Source organism: Pholcus phalangioides, unplaced genomic scaffold, assembly GCF_987345545.1.
Source record: "Pholcus phalangioides strain wild (caught in Gottingen) unplaced genomic scaffold, Ppha-v1.0 ptg000017l_1, whole genome shotgun sequence".
Taxonomy (NCBI): domain Eukaryota; kingdom Metazoa; phylum Arthropoda; class Arachnida; order Araneae; family Pholcidae; genus Pholcus; species Pholcus phalangioides.
In genome coordinates this window covers 54,435,690-54,457,003 of record NW_028301610.1, presented here as the reverse complement: position 1 = coordinate 54,457,003, position 21,314 = coordinate 54,435,690, and the positions used below count along the sequence as shown (strand labels likewise).

The 21,314-nt window shown below is 33.6% G+C and overlaps 1 protein-coding gene and 1 long non-coding RNA gene across 2 annotated transcripts in view; one reads left to right on the top strand and one right to left on the bottom strand.

Annotated features, from left to right (window-relative positions):
• Usp47 (ubiquitin specific protease 47) overlaps nt 1–21,314 on the top strand; it is a 507,668-nt gene that overhangs the window by 357,327 nt on the left and 129,027 nt on the right. The window lies entirely within an intron of this gene.
• LOC149074123 (uncharacterized) lies at nt 17,054–20,657 on the bottom strand. Its single transcript, XR_016194369.1, has 3 exons — nt 20,206–20,657; nt 18,956–19,032; nt 17,054–17,375 (listed from the first exon to the last, which is right to left on the bottom strand). It is a non-coding gene; the product is annotated as an uncharacterized LOC149074123 (long non-coding RNA).

The window sequence follows — 21,314 nt, the reverse complement described above, 5'->3', positions numbered from 1 at the left end:
TTAATAATGAATCATCTATACGTAAGAATTGGTTTGCAAGAATCGCAGTAAGAATCTAGCTCTGAATACAACTGTGATGTGATTGTTGAAGGTAATTCTTAAGATCATGTAACAATGGACCTGCTGAAAAATTCCCCTTTTGGAGAATTTAGTGTCTGATCAATCATCGCCCAGCTAAAAAAATTGACAATGTGTTTTTGATAAGATGGGGGAGAGGGGAAAAAAAGGAATTTGAGAACAATGCTAGCCTGAAAAAATGGCAGAGTTTATTTGAAGAAATGTGAATATGGTCAAGCAGAAATGATAAATACATGATACTTTTTGAGCCATGCTGCAGTAAAAAACTGAAACATACTATACATACTTAATTATCCATGGTTCGTACGGTCCTTGAAAACCTTGAAAAGTCCTTGGAAAAAAAAAGTTCATTTTCAAGGCCTTGAAAGTCCTTGAAAATAAATAAAAGTCCTTGAAAATAAATAAGAGTCGTTGAAAAAGAAATTTATTTTAAGAATTCTGTGAGAGTCCTTGAAAAATTTGTGTTTTCCGAAATAGTTTTCGCCACTTTTTTTTTTTTACTTCGTAAGTGACGTCCTTAAAAAAGTGCAAAGCACAGGGAAAAAGCCTTAGTAGCCAATAACCCTGGATAATTGGATTTAAAGCACGTTTTTCCCCATTATTATAAAGCCGGGTTTTCGTAGGAGCAGGTTTTTTGTGCCGCGTGAAAAGTGAATCGCCCAGCGTGACACGCCGTCCACTCACCAATAATAAGAAAACAAGTTCGACTGTTTTCCTAGAGAGCGCAACAAGCCTCACACGGCAGTGTTTTACGTCGGGCGTGATTGGCCGACTCTTTCTGGAGGAGTCAAATGCGTTGTGCGCCACTCGTTTTACCGATCTTCTCTTCATTTTTGTTTTCTTTCACTTCCCTTCATCGAGCTCGATGCTTCCCTTCAAACCGGAGCATGCAGATGACAGAGTAGCTGATAGCAGGGCCGTGAGCTGATGCGCCACGGTAGGAATACACAAACGCGTAGTGTGATTACGTAAAACGTTTCTGTCGACGCGAAATGATACAGTTCGGTTCATGCGGCGCCAAAAACCTATGTTGGAATGTTTTTTCCCTTTTTATTCTCTGTGCACGTGGAACCGCTCGGCCCGACGCAATATGTAAATCGCTGGCGGCATGCTCTCACCCTCACGGGAGCTCGGCTTTGTACTGTAGGCTGGTTTTTTTCCGCGTCTATGTCGGGATTGTTTTTTTTCTCTGAGATTGCCGGTTGTTATTTGTCGGCCGTTTTATTTATTTCTTTTATGATCGTAAATGATCTTGTTTTTTTTCTTCAGCTCAGTCGGCACGCTCTGGCCCCCAACAACCAAACAATACCTATTTCTAGAGTAGAAGTCCTTCTGCAGTTGCCCCCCCCCCCTCTCGCGTTCTAGTACCGACGTCAGTGGTCTACATAATTACTTGGAAGATCACGTGACGCGTTGAATGTCGGCGTATCTCCGTTATTTTCTAATGGCATCCATAGTTGTTTAAAGGAGTTTAAAACAATAAATGAAAGAAATAATACAAATACAACGCCACAACAGGCAAAATGCCCAATGAGGTGGTTGATAAAAAGATGCCCATAAAAATATGGATGTCATATGTTTCAAAAATACAGCAACCCCCGAATCGATAATTTCAGTATCGATGATATGATTCCAAAATTAATGAAAGAGATAGTTCCAGAATTAATCAAAGAAAAAAATTACAGAATTAATGAAAGAAAGAATTACAGAATTAATGAAATATAATTCCAAAATTAATAAAGCAATAATTCCAGAATTAATGAAATAATTTTAGAATCAATAAAAGAATTCAGCATTAGCGAAAGAAACAAATCCAGAATTGATGAAAGCAATTATTCCAAAAGTTATGAAAAATTATTCCAGAATTGTTGAAAGAAATAATTTCAGAATTGATGAAAAAATTCCAGAATTAATGAAAGAAATTATTCCAGCATTAATGAAATAAATAAATTCAGAATTAATGAAAGAAATAATTTAATCTTTTTCTATCTTTAGAAGAGTTCTTTTTTTTAGTCTTTAAAAGGAAATTAATTGCAATATTTAGAGACTAAACTACGTTTCAATGAGGAAATTGACAGGCACGAACTGTGTTATTCAATGTGTCATATGTTTTGTATGATATATATGTGTATGTGGCCTCCTTTATTCATTACAGATGATGTGAAATAAAGTAGGTAGAAATGTAATCTCTGAAAGTTTTAATCAAAATTAAATATGCGCCTATTCATGTTAAAAATATGCTTTTGTAAAAAAAGTCCTTGAATTTTTAAGTTTTACCTTGAAAAGTGCTTGAATAGTCCTTGAATTTTTTTTCGTTGGAAGAGTACGAACCATGTTATCCAATATAATTTATGAAAGATTTTTTTCTACCTTCACTGGGATGGAGCCCTGCCACTCTCCACAAAGAGAGGTTATATTATATATGTTACGGTGTTAAGTGATAAAAAACTGTTATTATAAATAATTACTGGCCATTTCAGTAACTTTGATAAATTTTGCTCATTACCGTGAATCTATCACATTTGTAGGTCATTATGCCTAATCGTCAAAGATGGTAAATGCAATAAGTGTGTGTGTGTGTGTGCCATGTATGTAAGTAAAGCTCGTATTACAAGACTAACAATACTTTTTATAATATGCTTCATGTTTATAAGAGAATTATGAGAATTCCCAAATCAGTGACCCTAGTTGCATCCAGGATAGTGACACCATTCAACTCGTAAGAGAACCGTGGGTTGTTCTCTTACGAGTTGAATGGTGTCACTATCCAACCGATTTGGGAATTCTCATTGATGAGCAGTGTAGGTTTTCTGAAAATTGTTCAGCAGTGGTCAAAAAAACGAATAGAATGCTTGGTCTCATTTTCAAAAAGGTCTCTTCGCGTTCTACTAAAGTCATTCTTCCGCTTTTTTGAGGCTTAGTTCGTCCTGGACTGGAGTATGCTGTAAGATTTTGGAGACCATACCTACAGAGGGACATAGACTTTGTTGAAGGGGTGCAGAGAAGAGCTACGCATGTCCTTATTGGCACACGGGGCTTGAGTTATGAAGAGAGACTTCATTTTTTGAATATGTTTACATTGGATGAACGCAGGTGTCGAGGAGATATGATCGAAGTGTTAAAAATTTTCAATAAGATGGATAGGATGGACCATGAACTTTTAGTACACCGTCAATCGACTGCTTTTACAAGGGGACACCAGTATCGATTGGTGAGGGACAATGCAAGGTTATGGTGTTGCAGGGAATTTTTCTCTAATAGGGTTGTTAATAAATGGAATAGCTTACCCCCGGTGGTAGTAAATTGTAACACAATTGATACGTTTAAAAAGAAATACGATAAACATGTTGGGGTAAATCGAGAAGCTATCCATACTTAGAATAAGACAACCATAAGTATTCTTTATGGGTATTGTATAATTTATCACGTGTATATATTGTTTATCATTTTTATTAATTGCATTAATTTCACAATTTGGGCCTGCACCCAAACCTTAATATTGTGAAAATGAACTAAGCAGCACATTTACAGATCGCCAAGTGACTCGTGGCACAATTCCAGAACATTTAAGCTGCCCATGGCACATTTTCAGATAACTCAAGTAGGCCTGGGGCGCATTCACAGATCACTTAAGTGACCCGCAACACAGTTCCAAAACACTTAAGTGATCCATGGCACATTTAGAGATCCTTTGAGTGACATGTGGTACAGTTTTAGAGCACTTAAGTGGCCCCCATTGCGGCTCTATATCACTCAAGTTACCTACGGCACATTTCCAGATTACTTAAGTGTTCTGCGGCATAATTACGGATCACTTGATTGATGTTTGGCACAGTTCCAGAGTACTTAAGCAGCCCAGACACATTTTCAGATCATTTGGATCCGCGAAATATTTAGAGATCACTAAAGTAGCTCTGTAAGGGACTTACTAAATAAAGGACTTAATTTTATAAATTCAATACACATTTCTTGCGGCTAGTATCCATCTCTATACTGAACGAAAACCTCTGCAGGAACCAAAACACAGTATCACTAAATTGTGAACAATAATTCAGTCTCCTTTGCCTATTAGTTGCCTGAACTAGTTTAAAAGGAAATTATCAAAGTTTTTCCAAGTAACAGGAATGTTTTCTAATAAAAGCCATCATTACAAATAGACTAAATAGGTCTTCCGTTTCCACTTTAGACAGTTACCCTCTCAAAGAGCTTTCCCATGATTAAAAGTCATTAATTATTCACAAATCACTATTTCTCTCTTTGGTTCAAGATAGGTTTCACTGTTCTCAAGATCTCACATTCACTAGTTCTGCAAAAGAAGAAAAAGAAAAAAAATGTGCATTTTCTCAAATTATAATAGAACTGCAAGATGTAGAGAAAGAAAATGTGTGCTTTGAGAAGATGCCTATTATTTTTTTGAGATGTTGATTTTAGGAAGGAAAAACTCATCTTTACCTCTACTGGAAATCGCACCTGGACCCCTCATTTGCCGGACGAGTGCTCTCACCAATAAGCTACAGAAGAGATAAATATTTTCCTTCCTTGAAGCGTATATTCCCGTCATAAAATCAACATCTAAAAAAATAATAAGCATCTTCACACAACATCCAGTTTGCTGTATATCTTGGAACAAGTGGAAAGTGACATTATGTCATGTATATATAATGGAATTGCAGTTCACCATTGTTGATATATACATACAATCTACACCTCACGTAGTGACGGAGCCTATGAGTGCCATGATCAATAATGGGGAAGAAATATTATGCATTTACTTAAACCATTTCCTTAGTATTACATCTCTGTAAAGTTGCAACAATAACTGCATACAGTGGTGACCATGAAAGTAAATCTTCATGCAGAAATCTTCATCATATTCAAAAAACTTGTTGTCTCACACATATGCTGTCATCTGTTAATCATGAAGTTGTTATACAACCTTTATACTTCGAAGGACCAACAGCTAACAATATCGTAAGGGTTGTTATGGGGTTAAAAAAAATGGTACTTTAAAGTATCATCAGTAGATAAAAGGTTAATATAACTAAATAAATCTCATACTTTTTCAGGAATTTTTTTTTTGGACTTGGAACAGCTTTTAAGATGGTACAACACATTATTTGAAACACTTTTGTTATTAGAAGGATTAAGGCCAATAGAGTTTAGGAATAGGTTATCTGAAAAAATTAAAAGAAATTTTGTGTATATTCTACTAATTTCAGTTTTACATTGTCATCACTGTCATATTTGTTATTATATTTTAAACTAGGTGATTATAAGAACATTTTAAAGTACTGTATTCTTCTGCATTATACAACATGGTGAAGATGGCCGAAGATCGTGTCACTCTCTGCTATTACTATAAAGGAAGGTTTCGACAGCTGGCTGATACAAAGATAAATCCAGGAAAGAAAATTCAACTGGCCTTGTGGGTTCGATTCTCCCGTTTAGTGCACAAAGGAAAGAGAATTTGTTGACTTTGTTGTCTAGTGGGCTTTCACCCGGCAAGTAAGAGGATGTGGGTTTGATTTTTCCGCAAGGCCAGTTGAATTTCCTTTCCTGGATTTATCTTTACATCAGTCAGCTGTCGAAACCTTTGTATTATTCATCATGGTGTAAAAATTTGAATGACTTCATCATTTTTAATGTTGGGGTTCTGATCCATTCCTGGCATGCACAATGTGAGGTTTGATGAGAATCAAAGAATAAATTTGAAAGATTAATATCTCAGTTTGTATAAAATTCTGAATAAATTAGCAAATCAGAATGAAATAATTGTTTTTCACTGTTCCTATTTTGCCCAGAAATTTCATTACAAGAATTAAAACTGGGTACAGTAAAACCTCTCTTTTATGGTCACCGGTTAGACAAAAATAAGATCCGTAGAAGAGGGGTGGCCATTAACCAGGGGTTTGAAATGCATACAGTCCATTGCAAAAGTTCAGACACTATAGATTTTTAAATGAGCCATGGATACTGTTTCAATTTTGATTTCATTTATTTTGCTTGTAATCAGTATGCAAAAACCTGCTTTAAACTTTGGTCAATGTCGAGGATAATAAGTTTTGGATTTTTGTAAACTCAAAATTTTGACGAACAGCTGTCTGGAAAGTTAAGAAAAACTTCAAATTATATGCAAATTTTGAGGATTGCGTCTATATGGCGTATCAGAGACGTGATAGTACAAAAGTGAAAAGCTATTGGATTGGTTTTCATTTAAGAAAATAATTGCAGAAACCGTTGCATATTTTGTATGATGAAATCCTTGAACTACTTCATTTGCAAGCAAAAAAAAAAAGGCTGTAAAAGGCATTGGTATTGCTTTGAGCAGGTCAAACTGAAGTGTCTAACGTGTATTGAGCCAACGTGTGTTCCAAAAGCCAAAACCTGGTTGTGGTAGGCAACGCAGTACAAGTTTATGCAAAAACAAAACCATTGGAAGATTGGCTTCAGTGCAAAAAATTACCTTGCATGAAATTATAAAATATTCTGGAGTGAAAATTTCAACAGATACAGTTGATATTCAGATCAGAGAAGCTTGTATTTGACCCATAAACGAGTGATTAGGAAATTGCCCTTCACAAAGAAGCACTAACTTTTGAAATTGATCGAAACTTTCATGCTTAAACAGGGTTGTCAAATTTGCTCCCCGGGTAGATACCCATTTTCCCCCAGGCTGGGTTTTTGAACTAAAAACCCGGGTTTTCGGGGGGGGGGGATTGGTTTTTTTTGGGAAAATAGTTTGTTTTCGAAGAAAATGTGTTGCTTTCAAGTTAAAATTTTATTTTAAGGTTAGTTTATGTATTCTAAAAATTGCTGCATAGGGGAGTGTTTAGAATATGTATTTTTAAAAGTTTTTTTGAGAGCAAAAATGTGATACTGAATTTTCATTCAAAAAATATTTACATGTTTGCATTACATTTTAATAAGATTATTAATTGTTGGATATTATTATTAATCCAACAAATCTAATGCACCTAAAATCCTCAATTTCGACCTCTACTTGGAGTCTCAAGAACCTCTACTTGGAGTCTCAAGAACCTCATCTCCACCCAAAAGTCCAAGTACCTATCCCACTCTGTACCAAATTACTTAAAAACAAATCCTACCAAATTTTGGAACTTTTTCAGACCTAAATCTGTTGGACCCGCTTCTCTCAAAATCTTAAATGAAAAATTCTGCTCAGTTTTTTTTTTTAATCTCACTCCACCACAATACTCATTCGTTTATTCTGTCCATAACTCAAATCCCGCCCTTTTCACTGAAGAAGGTATTTTAAAGTTACTAAAAAAACTGAAACGCCATTCTGTAGGCCCCGATGACATTCCAAACTCCATTCTCAAAAATTGTGCGGAAGAAATCTCAGACTATCTTTTAATCTTATTTAATGCCTCACTGAACACCGCCATCCTTCCCACCAATTGGAAAATCAATAAAATTATTCCCATTCACAAAACCGGTCTCCTCTCCGACCCCCTTAACTTCAGACCAATATCTATTAGGCCTACTTCATCCTGTTGTAAGATTCTCGAACATGTTATAGCAAAGGGAATCTGCACTCATTTAGACTCCATTTTTCTTTCCCAACCAACATAGCTTCAGACGATTCCTTTCTACTACATCCCAACTGTCCCTTTTCATGGGGATTTGACCTTTCCAAAGCCATTGATAACAAGTTACAAACCGATATCATCTTCGTGGATTTTTCTAAAGCCTATGATAAAGTTCCAGTTCCATGCAATAGATTCCTTAAACTTTCAAATCTTGGTCTTAATGTACAATTGCTCAAATGGTTAGAGAAGCTTTCCTAAAAAATCGTAAACAATTCATTCATTTTAAAGATCATGGTTCACCTTTTCCACTGTAAACTCAGGTACTCCTCAAGCAGCGGTTCTCTTGCCTTTATTGTTTTCAATATATATAAACAATCTCCCCGAAACCTTCAACTGCACCACTAGATTTTTTGCTGATGACTGTGTAATCTATCGCACAATTAATCACAAATCTGATCAAGAAACTCTCCAACGTAATCTTATTTCCATCTTAGATTGGTGTTCATTTTGGCATATGCTTATCAACCTATCTAAAACAGTTTTCGTGAGAGCTACTCATAAAACTCTTCCCCTCGAATTCTCATACTCGATCAATAACCTAACCATATCCCAAGTTTCTCAATTTAAATATCTGGGAGTCAGCTGATCTCTCTCTCCCCGTTGGAATAATCATATCAATTATGTCCACCAGAAACGTCTCAACAAACTTTTTTTCCTTCGCTGCAACCTCAAACATTCTACTCGTGACGACCGACTTCTCTGCTACCAAACTTATATTTCTCCCGTTCTTTCTTATGAAGCTCAGGTCTGGGACCCCCACACCTCTAATAACATTGACAAACTTGAATCTATTTAAAATAAATCTTCCCGCTTTATTCACGACTGCTGGTCATCTTTTAGTTCAGTTTCCGATCTTAAACTCGAACTTAATCTCTACCCACTCGATACTCACCGACTTATCTCCCACTTAGCCATGCTTTACATGTTTATTCATGGTCATTTAAATTTTGATACATCCGGTATTTTGTCTAGGCCTTCCTATGTTTCCAATTGACTTGACCACCCCAAAAAATTAAAACCTATTTTTGCCTCTACAGATTGTTTTAAATTCAGTTTCTTTCCCAATACCATAGGTGAATGAAACAAGCTCCCCTCTACTATTGTTAACTCCCCATGATCTTTGATTTCTTGTCAAATGTTTCAAAGCATATGTGTACAAATCTACCGCATCCTTTTGTATAGGTCGTAGGCAAACAATATATCGTAAATAAATAAGTGTTATACAGGTACATCAGACTTTCATAACTGAAATATCAAGAGACAAAAATAACATTATCTCATAACAAAAAGAAAATAACTTTGTGGGGTTCTTGAATTGAGCATTGGTAACGAACACCTGCAAGTGAAACAACAAAAAGTATAGTTTTCTCCAATAATACGACCTAACCAGAAAATAAGCCTCAGCTTCAAGATGCTCATAATATAAGCCCAACCCCCAAACCTGTTAAAAATTAGCCTGTTAAAATTGTCAGCCAGATGAAGGCATTCTGTTGCTATACATGGCAGGTTGTCTTGTATAAAGTGTATAAGTCTTGTATAAACAATTGGTAAGAAACATTTTTCATATCTTATCCCTAAATTCTATAACTCTTTGCCTAATCAACTCCTTAACAATAATACTTCATTATTAGTTTTAAAAAAAAAATTAGAATGCTACCTGTTTTCAATAAATAATATTGAAGTTTTTTTAGGATGAAAATTTCCCACCTATAACATCTTTTTCTTAAATGGAAAGAAAAAATGGTAATTTTTTTTCCCCTTACAACATTTGGACTTTACATTTTTTTTTTTTAATTAACTTCTTCTCCCTTACGAAATATTATCACCACATGCCTGCGGCTACCATGACCTATCATGTTATATTGTGTTTAGTTTGTTGTTTTTTTTTGTTGTTTTCTTTTCTTTTTGCTTTCTGTTCACTCATGTCCTGTCAATTATTTTTTATTTATTTATTTTTATGTTTATAAGTTTCATATCAAATTGTAAATTATGATTGCCAGTAAGGGCCATTTCGCTCCTTGGTAATTTTTTTTCTCCCCTTTTTTTCTGCATTCCTCATTTCTGACTAATAAAGTATTGTATTGTGAAAAAAAAAGTGATATTAATATACAATAATGTTATTGACATTTGTATTTAATGATAATTCACATTCTGTAGTTTTAAGTTCTCAAAAATGGCTAATTTGGACAAGTGGAAACGCCTCCAGAGTAATGAATTCTCAGAATGACTGCTATCTCCTCCTCTTAATCATCTCTTTTTTTTAATCATCACTGCTCTTTTAAATATTCCAGAATTTAATTTAATGAAGCAGGGATATTCTTCAATAGTGAGTTTTTGATCTAAAAAAAGAAAGACTTGATGGTTCTGGTTACATAGCTAAAGGTTTTATTTTTGACGGATCAGGGCACTTTTGAATACATTTTCTGCAGTGTTTGAAAAGTTTGGAGAAAAAAAAATTCAGACACCATCCTGATTTCTCAGAATTGTCTTTATCGAAATTCATTTGTTTTACCACAAACAAATGTTCTTGCTGCAGTTCTGCATACAACTCAAGGTTCAGATACAATTATGCAGAAGTGGGTGTGTTTATGTGTGAACAATTATTCCCTTGTTGTATGGTCAATTTTATTAATCAAATACATAATTTAAGGTGCACCAAAAATGTATATTTAGACATAATATAAGATGTATACATAAATAATGTACATACATGTTTAAATCACATATTTTGAGGTTGTGGAAGAAAGAAATTCAATTTTCCCCATTTTGCCCAAAAAACCCTGTGCTTAAAGGAGAATCCTCAAGAACAATTTGCTACTGATTGGAGAAGATTTAGGAAGGCCAAACCTGACATTTCAACATTATAACATGTCTATTCAAAGATCTGCTTCCACAAAAACTATTTAATTGCGAAAATGAATCCGGTTCTCTGGACTTTGATGGTCATCGATGAGTCTCTTGACTCTAATCCTATTAGTAATGTATGAGGCATACTTAAGATAAATGTGTTTGCAAATGAAATACAGTATTTTTGACTGTTGCTGACTTGAAGAGCTCTATTGAGTGGTACAGTTTGAATGTTGAAACCCTACAGAATTTAATCAGATCCATGGAGGAAAATGTGTTTGAGTTTGTTAGAAAAAAATGAAAACTTTATTAGCTATGTAAATTAGCCTATGTGTTAACCTGTAAATTTTGTAAATCAAAATTTTCCCTAACTTTCTGAGACAGCCTTTTTGTCCCTTTTTTTATGACAGCCATTTTTATTTTTGATATTATAAATGTTCTTTCATAGAAGTGTTTTTCTTTAAATGTAGAAATTCTTCATGTATTCATTAAAAGGTGTTTTACTTGCCCAGAGTTGTAAACTGCTACAGATTGTCCATAGTTACTACGGGAGATACTCTCAATTCTACAGAAATTGTTTTAAAAAATTGGGTCTTTGAGCTTTTCGAGGTGGTATACTTATTTGTATTATTTTTTTTTAAATCACACCTGATCTTTACCATAGTGATGGATTTGTATACACATGTGAGAGAGTTCGACAGAAGACAAATTTGGAGGCGATCTATTTTGTCTGTGCACGGAAGGCACTTTTCAAAGCCAGGTCTAAACCCGCTGCTGTACTTGATTCCCAAACATGCAAAAACCTGTTTTCGTTCAAAATTGCTTGTACGGGCGTAACAGTATGCAGGTTCTAATTGCATTGAATATTCATGAATTACCAACAAGGGCAGGGTTGGACAGTTTCTTCCGAAGTGGAAAAAACCAGCCGGAAGAAATAGGCTTCTTCCGAGCAAAAAGAAACTAGTTTTCCTTCAATAATTTGTCATATAAGTTAGAATTTATGCTTTAGATATAGCAGATGTATATTTTTATAACATTAAGTAAATTTAATTTCACTAATTTAATTATGTGTTTAAATTAATAACTGCATCAGTCTTTTGAAGAGTTGGACAGTTTCTTCTTTTCATTTTACACAATGCAAATGTATTTAACAAATTCATTTTAACACGCCTAATAAATTTGAATTAGGCCTATGACGATTTAATTATGCACATGTAAAATGAATTATAGTCTGTTTCAGGTTAACTTTGCAGTGAAGAGAAAGGTAGAGAGTGTATTCCTTTGCTGCGAAATATAGTTCTCATATATCGGAGGTTTACGATGATCCTTTATCCAGAATATTTCAATTTTTTCTATGATTTAAAAAAAAAAACTGAAAAAATATCGTTTTGAACCGATGTTTTTTTGTTTAAAATTTTTAAATTATAAAAAATATTGATTACCATTGTTAAAAATCCATAGCAACGACATTCTGGTGCGATATCCTAGAAATTTTCTCCGCCAATATGTATATCACTGTCGTGTTTTTTCCATTACACAATTATATACTGTATATTTTTTTTTCGTTATTTTTTTGGTTACATTTTCCATAATTATACCATTTTTCGTTCAGTTTTACATGCAGTTATAGGCTTACACATAAACACAAATATTCAATCAGTTTTATTTTCTCCCAATAATAGGCTTCAGTGAGTTCAGATATTCACTCATAGATTACAAGAAGTGTTTCTCTTCCACGAGAGCGCCGATACTATTGTGAGAGGCTCTCTATGGGTGCAGAAGTTTTGGTTTTTGGTCCTCCTTTTTTTAATTATTTATTTTTTGCTATGTTTATGGGATAGTTTTAGTTTCCGATCACGGAGAGTGTTGACACGAGTTGCGTCTTCCACTCAACATGAACGGACGCCATCTTCCATCCACCTGTTTCTCCAGCTGCCCCTTTCCTTTGGTGTCTCTTCAGATTAAAAAAGTGAGAGAGGGAGTCCACAGTGGTTTGGGCTTTCATCTTTTATGTGGCAGTTGTATCTTTATTTTCTCCAGAGATAACCACGCTAAAGTTTTCTCTGCTCTTTCATTCCTGAATACTATATTTTTGGTTTTTGGTTTTATTCTTTCGATAAGAATCATCTTTAATAACCATGAGCAGCACATCAACCGTAACGAAGACTAAAACTGTCGTGAAAACAAGTGACATTGACGTATACCGTTCGCAAAAGGGGGGAGGTTGAGTGACGGAAATTTCGGCAAGGAAAGTGAGTAAAAAAATTCTAAACTTTTCCATATCATTATTATTATTTGGTGATATTCCTACATTTACTCGTAAAAACAGAGTTAATCTGCTTCTTAATTTTTTTTTTTTTGATTGGCTTCAAAAATTTTGTTTAACAATTAATTTTTTCCATATAATTTGAAGAAAAAATTTAAAAAATCCCCAAGTTTTTTTGAGAGCCATGGTTAATATACAGTACTTTAAAATTATACGTTGCTTTCATAATATTGTTTGGATTTTTTTTGTAAATAAATTTCAGCTGAGGGAAGGGAAATATTGCTATGTTATTTTAAATTTTTAGTGTTACTTATGGCACATCCATGAAAAGTAAGTGACACACTGATAGAAGATAATTATTTTTTCTAAATTTTAAAACTCTTTCTAATCAAAAACAAAACAAATGATTTCAAAAACCTCACTTTAATTTCTGAAAGTATCGGCAATGGTTTTTTTAATTCTATAATTATTACTAATTTAACTGTGCAATTACGTTACACGTAAAAAAAAAATTTCTCGGTGAGATTGGCGAGAATCTGCCATACCTTACCAAGGCCGCACATCGATACATTGGTTAAGAAGCTTTCGTTCCCACAGCAACGAGTGATGTGGTTCCTTTGTAGCTTCCCCTTCACTGCAAAGTTAACTTGAAGCGGACTATAGAAAAATTATATCACTCCTTTGACCAAGATCACATATCTAGCTGAAGCTTTTCATCAAACCTAGAGAAATTTCATTGAAAGTTTAAAATCCATTCATCTAATTTCAATCTAATTGACAAAATTATTTTTTACTTTTTTAAGTAACAAAACAATTAAAAATTATTCATTTATTAAATGACACTGATCTCTTCTGTACTATTGCGAAATGAAAATTTTCATCTTATTTTAATGATCATTAGAAAATAGATTATTATTACAAATAATAATAACAAAATATCATAAAATATTATAACAATTCTCATTTTTCTCACTGCAGTGCAACATTGAAAAACAATAGTGTTTTAACAGTTGTATGCTGTAATCAATTTCTCAGCTTAGAACAGGGTTGGTAAAAAAACCGGTTTTCTTGGTTTAAATAGCATTAACATTAAAAACAATAACATTTTTGAAAATCATTCAGACTTCTAATAATTAAAATAAAATGTTTATTGCTGTAATTAACACAATTCCCATATTTCTTAAATTAAATTTTAATAAAAATCAACTTTTGCAATTTAATTATTTTTTGCTGAACTCAATGAATTACTGTGTGTTTCAAAATTGTTAATGTTACCATTAACTATATAATATAAAGGGGTGTTTTCTCCAGTTACTTTCAGTATACTTAATTAGGAAGTTATTTTACAAAAACTGTGATAAAATTAGGTGAATATAATGTATTTAATGAATCATAAATGATGCAGATTAATTAGCGATAATTTACGATATACAGGGTGATTATAACTAAAGTTCCGATTTAAAACACTGTAGAAAAAGAAGAGGAATTGCCTGAATGACTTGAAATTTTACATGAATATTCCTGAAGCAATGGAATTTTATATGGCAAAGGGGAAAATTAGCAACACTGTACTCATCCAACTCAAATTTGCTTGCAAAATGGGAATGATGGCCATTCAGGGTAAAATGAAAACTTAATTATTTGCATGATTTCATAATTCATGGAAACATCACAAAAATGAAGTAATTGAACAAATAACTAGAACTTACTCAAGAAATATTAGATATAATGTCCACACCATAATCTGGCAATGAGGTGAAAGCACAAAAATTCTTGTGCAACAACAGATCAGACTATGTCATGGTCATGATGTGGATGTTCTTGCAATTCACCAATGTTTGTAATTTGACCTCTGTTCATAACATTTTGAATTACCCCACCCCAACAGCCAAAAGTTGCAAGGGTTAAAGTCAGGTGAACTGCGGCCAGCCAGGTGTCATGCCATCCTGTTATTGTCAAAATGATGTTATTGCACAAAACAGATTATATTGCTGGCCAAGTACAGCATCATCTACTTGCACATTTTTCTTTTCCCAAAGAAATTTCCAGAATCACATGCAAATTTTTAAGTCATTCTGAGCAGTAGCTCTTATTGTACAGTTTTGGAATCAAAACTTTAATTATAATCACCCTGTATATAGCTGATTATTTGCCATTAAGCTGTTACTAATGAACCTTGATTTAACTGTGCTTAATGGTGAAAGTATAAAAAAAATGATTGAATCTTAAGACTGGGTGATATACGGTATGAACATGAGCAGACATACAGTGGGGACATCCCCCCCCCCCAGCATCAAAGGTGGAGTCGACTGATCTAATGTATGTATGTATATATGAATTGACATCATCATCGTGCCCCCCAGACTTCCAAGTCTATCTCCGCCTATGGGTATGAGCTGTGCTGCTACTTGTGGGGAAGAAAATGAAAATGTCTGTGAGGTAATGTAATTACTAGTACACTGATTGTTGTCCTTTAGGGGCAGCTGGTGTCTTTATTGGTTTATAAGACCACTTGTGCGCATGCCGTTTGTCCATCCCTAGCATAATGATGTCACTACTGTTGCTGCTTCTTTGTGAAGGAAAAAACAAATACAACCTTGTGAGATAATACACCATTACATCAAGATGTGTAATGCAATCCTTATTAATGAATTTGCTAAAGATAGAGCATCAGAATGTAGTCAGTAGTTAGAAAATGTGGCAAGAATGAGAAATTTTGGCTTCTATGTATAACTTTAAGCTACAAAGATACTTAATATTAAAAAAATTATATTCAGGCCGCTTTTGTGAGATCTTTTTTGAAAAAAAACCACTTACATCATCTTACACCATTTAAAGATGTACCATCAGAATATACCCCAAAAATATAAAATGTGATAGGATTTTGGCTACTAATGAACCAGTATGGTATTTTTCAAGGGAAAAAATTAAATTTAGGCCACTTTTATGTGATTTTTTGAAAAAACCACTTAGTTTAAACCAAACAACCCTGGCTTAGAATGAATGAATGCAAAAAGTGAGGGAAATTCTTTTGAGTTCTACAGAACCTGAAAGGGTGCTTAAAAGCAATTTGACATATCCAAAGTTGCCAACTGTTATAGTTTGGGGTTTGTCCGTAGTGGTTGAACTTACTAAACTACAGTTGATACTTAAGGAAAGTACCCTGGGGGTGAACTATCTCTGCAGTCCTTAGTAACTACTAGTCCTAATGAACTACCGGTCGGAGGACTGAAGCTAAGGACCGCTTCAACTACTAGTAGTTAAGAGGTACTATGTACTACCAGTCCTTAAGGTCACGTGACGTGAAACAGTAGTTAGAGGGGGAGACAATTTTTGGTTTCGAGAGTAACAGATCTCTAACCAATCGGGATGCCGTTTGAAGCCTACAACTACTACTAATTATTTAAAAATCGTTTTTCCGCAGTGGGTTGTGGCAGCGATTTCCTGTTTACAAACAAACATGTTATAAACAAACTTTTTTTTTCCCCGAGGGACTCGCCATACATTTTTTTTACTCTAATATCGCTGGCTAGTTTAATTATTTTGTAAACGTATGAGGACGTTGCATTTTTCATCTTGAGGCTTTTTTTTTAGAATAAGATTCAGTATATAATAATAGTCAAAGTATTTTTCTTGTCCGAGCTCATGGACCCCACTTTTGGATGCTTGAAGAAGCGAGTATATGGGACCCCAGCTGCATATAAGTGGGTCGCATACTGATGAAATCAAAATTTGGAAGAAAAAAAAATTCTTACAACAAAATGCAAGAAATTAAGGTTACCGGCACTAGTTGAGCCTATGGCCGTAATGTGCCTTTTCGGGGCAGACTTTCCCCTTTTTTGGGGGGGGGCGGCTCTTCTTGAAAGGGTTATTATTCAAAATAATTATAGATTTTTGGGCCCCCTATTCACCTCAGGAGCCCTAATCGAGGCCCCAGCTGAATACTATTTTTAATATTGAGTGCCATTTTTTTTAAAAGACCAATTTGTTAAATTATTATCCATTTTTATTCCTTTTAAATTCATTGAAACAACGAATTGCAAATTCTTTCTGGAGCAACTAAAATAATAAATTATTGATAATTTATAATTAAAAGAATTAACTGCCTTGCTGCATATTGTAGTTCTGTATTTTAAACTATGGGTTTCTCCTCCAGTATTAAAAAATATTATCAGAACATTATTTTCTATGAATGAGCACTTACCTGTTAATGCAAGTGAATACTTCAATATTTAAAATATATATACTTCTATATTAAAGATCTTTCATCAATTTATCTGTTTCATATTTAGCTTCCAACAAATAACTTCACCTGATAACTTTCATTTGATCGTATATTTCATTTCAGTTGATTAGAAGATGAATGATTGAAGTTGATTAATAGAAACATGAATTGAATAACAACTTGCACACATGATTTGTCATACAAAAACATTTTATTTCAAACATATATTCATAGAAAGTTATCATAATCACAATTTATTTGTTGTACTTTTCTTAGAAATCGCACCTTTCAAGAATATAATTTTTTGAGATTCATTAATTTTCATTTGCATCTTCAAATGTTGATTTACCTGAAATTAGAAAGAGGAAGAAAAAAACACCTTTATTATGCTTATCAATCTTTAAATGTACTGTATATTTGATTTCAAATTATAACAGTCTTTAGTTGCATAAGTAGAGATAATTCGTGCACAATAGCACTTTGTTGACTTGCCACCATTTTATCACAGTAGGATCCAAAATGCATCAACTGTGTTTTACAAGGGAGGCCTGGCATTGCACACAGATGCACTTGTTCATGTCTAGATGTATTTACCTAGGGCTTCACAAATCTTAGGAGCCAACATTGCAAAAAAGAAAATCATACTGACACCTAAAATTTTCTATGCAGATCACAAAATATTTGGAGTTTATGTCTGCATCTTCCGATATGTGAAGATCATCACCAAGTGCTAAAAAAGTTGAATATAATTTGTTTTTACTTTGGATTATTTCTCCTAAAAATATGCTTGGCTGCCAAGAAATTTGGCCGGCACCTAAAATGTTTTTCAATTTTTCGAGCCATGGTTCTACCCTAAAATTTTGGTCAGACAGATGAAGTGAAAAAACCTATTGGCACGCAGCTAACTTCAAATTTTCACTTTACTTTCAGCTTCGCTCTAAAACACATCCTTAGCAACCTCTTGTGGATCAGGGAACCCTATTTAAATTAACATAGAAATTTTGCAGTGTTGTATGGTCTTACTAGTTAAAAAGTATAATATTATTTGTCGTCAAACATATTGTTTTAATATTTCCATTCACAAAATTTGCTCATCAGTAAATATAACACGTTTTTCAAAGAATTAATATTGCTTTTCAGTTAGCAAAGCTTCTAAAGGTTTTTTTTAATGTCCTCCCTCTCATTTATATAGCCAAGACAGGTTTTTCAACAGTATACATGTTTTTACTTGCACTGGTCAAATTTTGAGTGGTATAGGTAGCCATTAAGAAATCGTCTATCTTAATTTGCTCAATTCAATTATGTCAAAAAGAGTTGTTCTTTCAATAGTATCTGAAAAAATTATGATTATAAAGAAAATTACTCATAGCAAGATATTTCTCGAGAAAAACCAATGTGGTATGGACTAAAAACAATGCCACCTTTCCCCCCCCCCCCCGCTTATTTTGTTTTTGCACATATAAAACGTGTTGCTGAAATTACAATAATTTCAGAGGGAAGTATGTTTCTGTTAAGTTTTATATTGAGAAATATTCAAGTGATTTTACAGTTTACAATTTTTATGAATTTTCTCAACTTAAAATTGAATGTGTATAAAATAGGTTATTTTATTCATCATGCAACATAAATGAGACACTGAAATACATTTCTTAATAAACGTGTGAATTTATGTAATACAGCCTCTCCGAAACGCTATTATGTCTGCGATCTGATATAACGCCAAAATTCTTTGGGTGGGATGGTGGCATTAAATCGGGGGTTCGACTGTATTTGTTCCACTAGGGTTGTTGATACAAATGAAATCAGTGAAAATGATGCGACACAATGTTAAAATTTATGTCATTAAATCATGCATGGAAATATTTTATTTTACATGAAAATAATAATGGAAACTGTTGCTCAAAGTCAAATACAAAGAATTAAAATTACCTTTGTTTGCTCTGGTATAATTGTTTGGTAACTTTGAAAACCTTCACATAACTTCGTAGCTACCTACAGCCAATTTCCTGGGAAACAAAATTTTTCAAGAGTTAGAAAAGTCTCACAAATGTATATACAATATATCATTGTAGTATATATATATATACAATGTATATATATATATATCAGCTGTTTACTAACAACATCGTTAAAAAATAAATGCTTGTTAAAAGTTTAAATGTTAAAAGTTTAAATGTTAAAAGTTTAAATGTTAAAAGTTTAAATGTTAAAAGTTTCAGTTCCATAACATCTCAAAATGTTATATTTTAAAGTTCTTAAGTATTCGACATGGAAATTTTTTTTCTGTCGTTACCCATACACACAAAATCAAAAACAATTTTTGGCAAAAAATTCAATTTGAACACACACAGCAAGACCATAACCCAAATACTGAAGTAGTAATATGTTTCAAACACTAATCTGCTTCCTTTCATTATAATATATATATATACCTCAACACTAAAAACTGTGCGTGAAATTAAAACTTTGTTTTTTAGTCCCATTGTACGAACTTCATTTTTTATATCAACAAAACAATATAATGATTCCTTATTAAATATTCATCTCAGAGCGAGTTACAGAGTGCAATTTTTAAAGTAGTAGCATATGATTTTTTTCTGAAAATTTAACTTTCACTAAGTATTACAATATTGTTCATTTGAACAGTTCAAAATATCAAATCTATATTTTAATCCTTTACACTAAATTTAGTGCATGAGTTTTACAAAATTTAATATTTAACATTACTGCCAATTTTTACCATGCTTTATTTCAATTTCACCATTACTCATCACAAAAAAATTAATTAAAATTTTTGTCATTTAGGTGCTATAATTTATTATCAATGAATTGTATTTGTTATTATTTATTTACGCATGTGCTCAATTCATTTAGACATAATTTTTCATTAAAAAAAATTAATGTAGCAAAAAACATAGAATGTAAAATTTCAATCTGATATTATCGTAATAGAAGATTCATCTTTCATTTGCCATGTAAATATTTTCAATACAACCCAAAATATACATGGGCTATTTGATATTTTTCCAGCATTACCAAGTGGGATCCACTGCCCTATTGATTGCGTGACATTATGTCCATTTATATTTTTAAATAACGCATTTACCGAGCAAAAAAATATTAAGAATATTTCTAAACACTCTTCTTATATAGTTCGATAGCAATAAAATAATTCTTACCTCAGTAATGAACATGCTAGCACTTCGTCGTGGCTTCGATCGCCGATGTCAACATACACGTATGTATACTACAGCAGGTTTTTGAGGATATAACGATGAATCACTTCAACTTTGATGACACCGAAGATATAATCCAAGTTTTATCTGTCATTATTATCGTAAAAATTTTTTTAATTTGAAAAAAAAAACAGCATATTTCATCGCTAAATATCACAGCGAGAGCTCGCGGCCAGAGGCAAAATTTCCTCTTTTCCAAGATGGCCGCCGTGAACTACTTTTCTTGCTGCTTTAGGACTGGTGCTAGGCAGTCCTTAGCAGTGGTCCTAAGTAACTACTAAAAAAAAGTCCTTAGCTTAGAGATAGTATCGAAAAGTCGAACTACTGGCCATCTAAGGACAAATCGGGGCTTAACTACTTTTTTTCGGCTAAGGACCGCAGAGATAGTTCACCCCCTGGATATTACAGAAGCCCTTTTTATACATTCCATAAATAAAAATACACACAGGGAAAATCGTAAATCTGTTGGGAAAACTTTTTTTCCTTAGTCTGATAATTTTTTTTTTTTTTGGTGGGAGAAAAATCCCCTTAAAGTTTCCCAACGGGAGTTGAAAATCCCACTGCTTATAACCCTAACAATAAAAAAAAAAAGAATGCTGCCCCATGATAGCTGTTTGGGTTGATAGTGGAGAGGGGGGAAAAGATTTTCATTTGACCTAGATTCATGCCTACTTGTTATACAGCTGTTTCTCCTTCCTTGTACAACAGACTTGACGGGGGAGAGAGGTTGTAAGGTATATGGTCACTCCCAGAGTCCTCTTCTAGTGGGATGGGTGCAAGGTGCAAGTGTCTGAATTTATTTCCAAAAACAGCTACTTGAAATATTTAACTCTTCTATGGAAAGGGTGTTTTCTTGGAACAATTTATTCCCCATAATGGCCTACATGATATACTCAAATGGGCCGTCATGGGGGTAATAAATACGTTCATCTGGCTTTTGCTTTTTTTCTCCACCCAATCACCAAGTTTCAGCTGCAGTTACTGTTCAAGATCCAGAGACCCTGCCCAAGTCTCTCTGATGTGCTGAGGAGAAGGGTTGGGGGGGGGGGTGC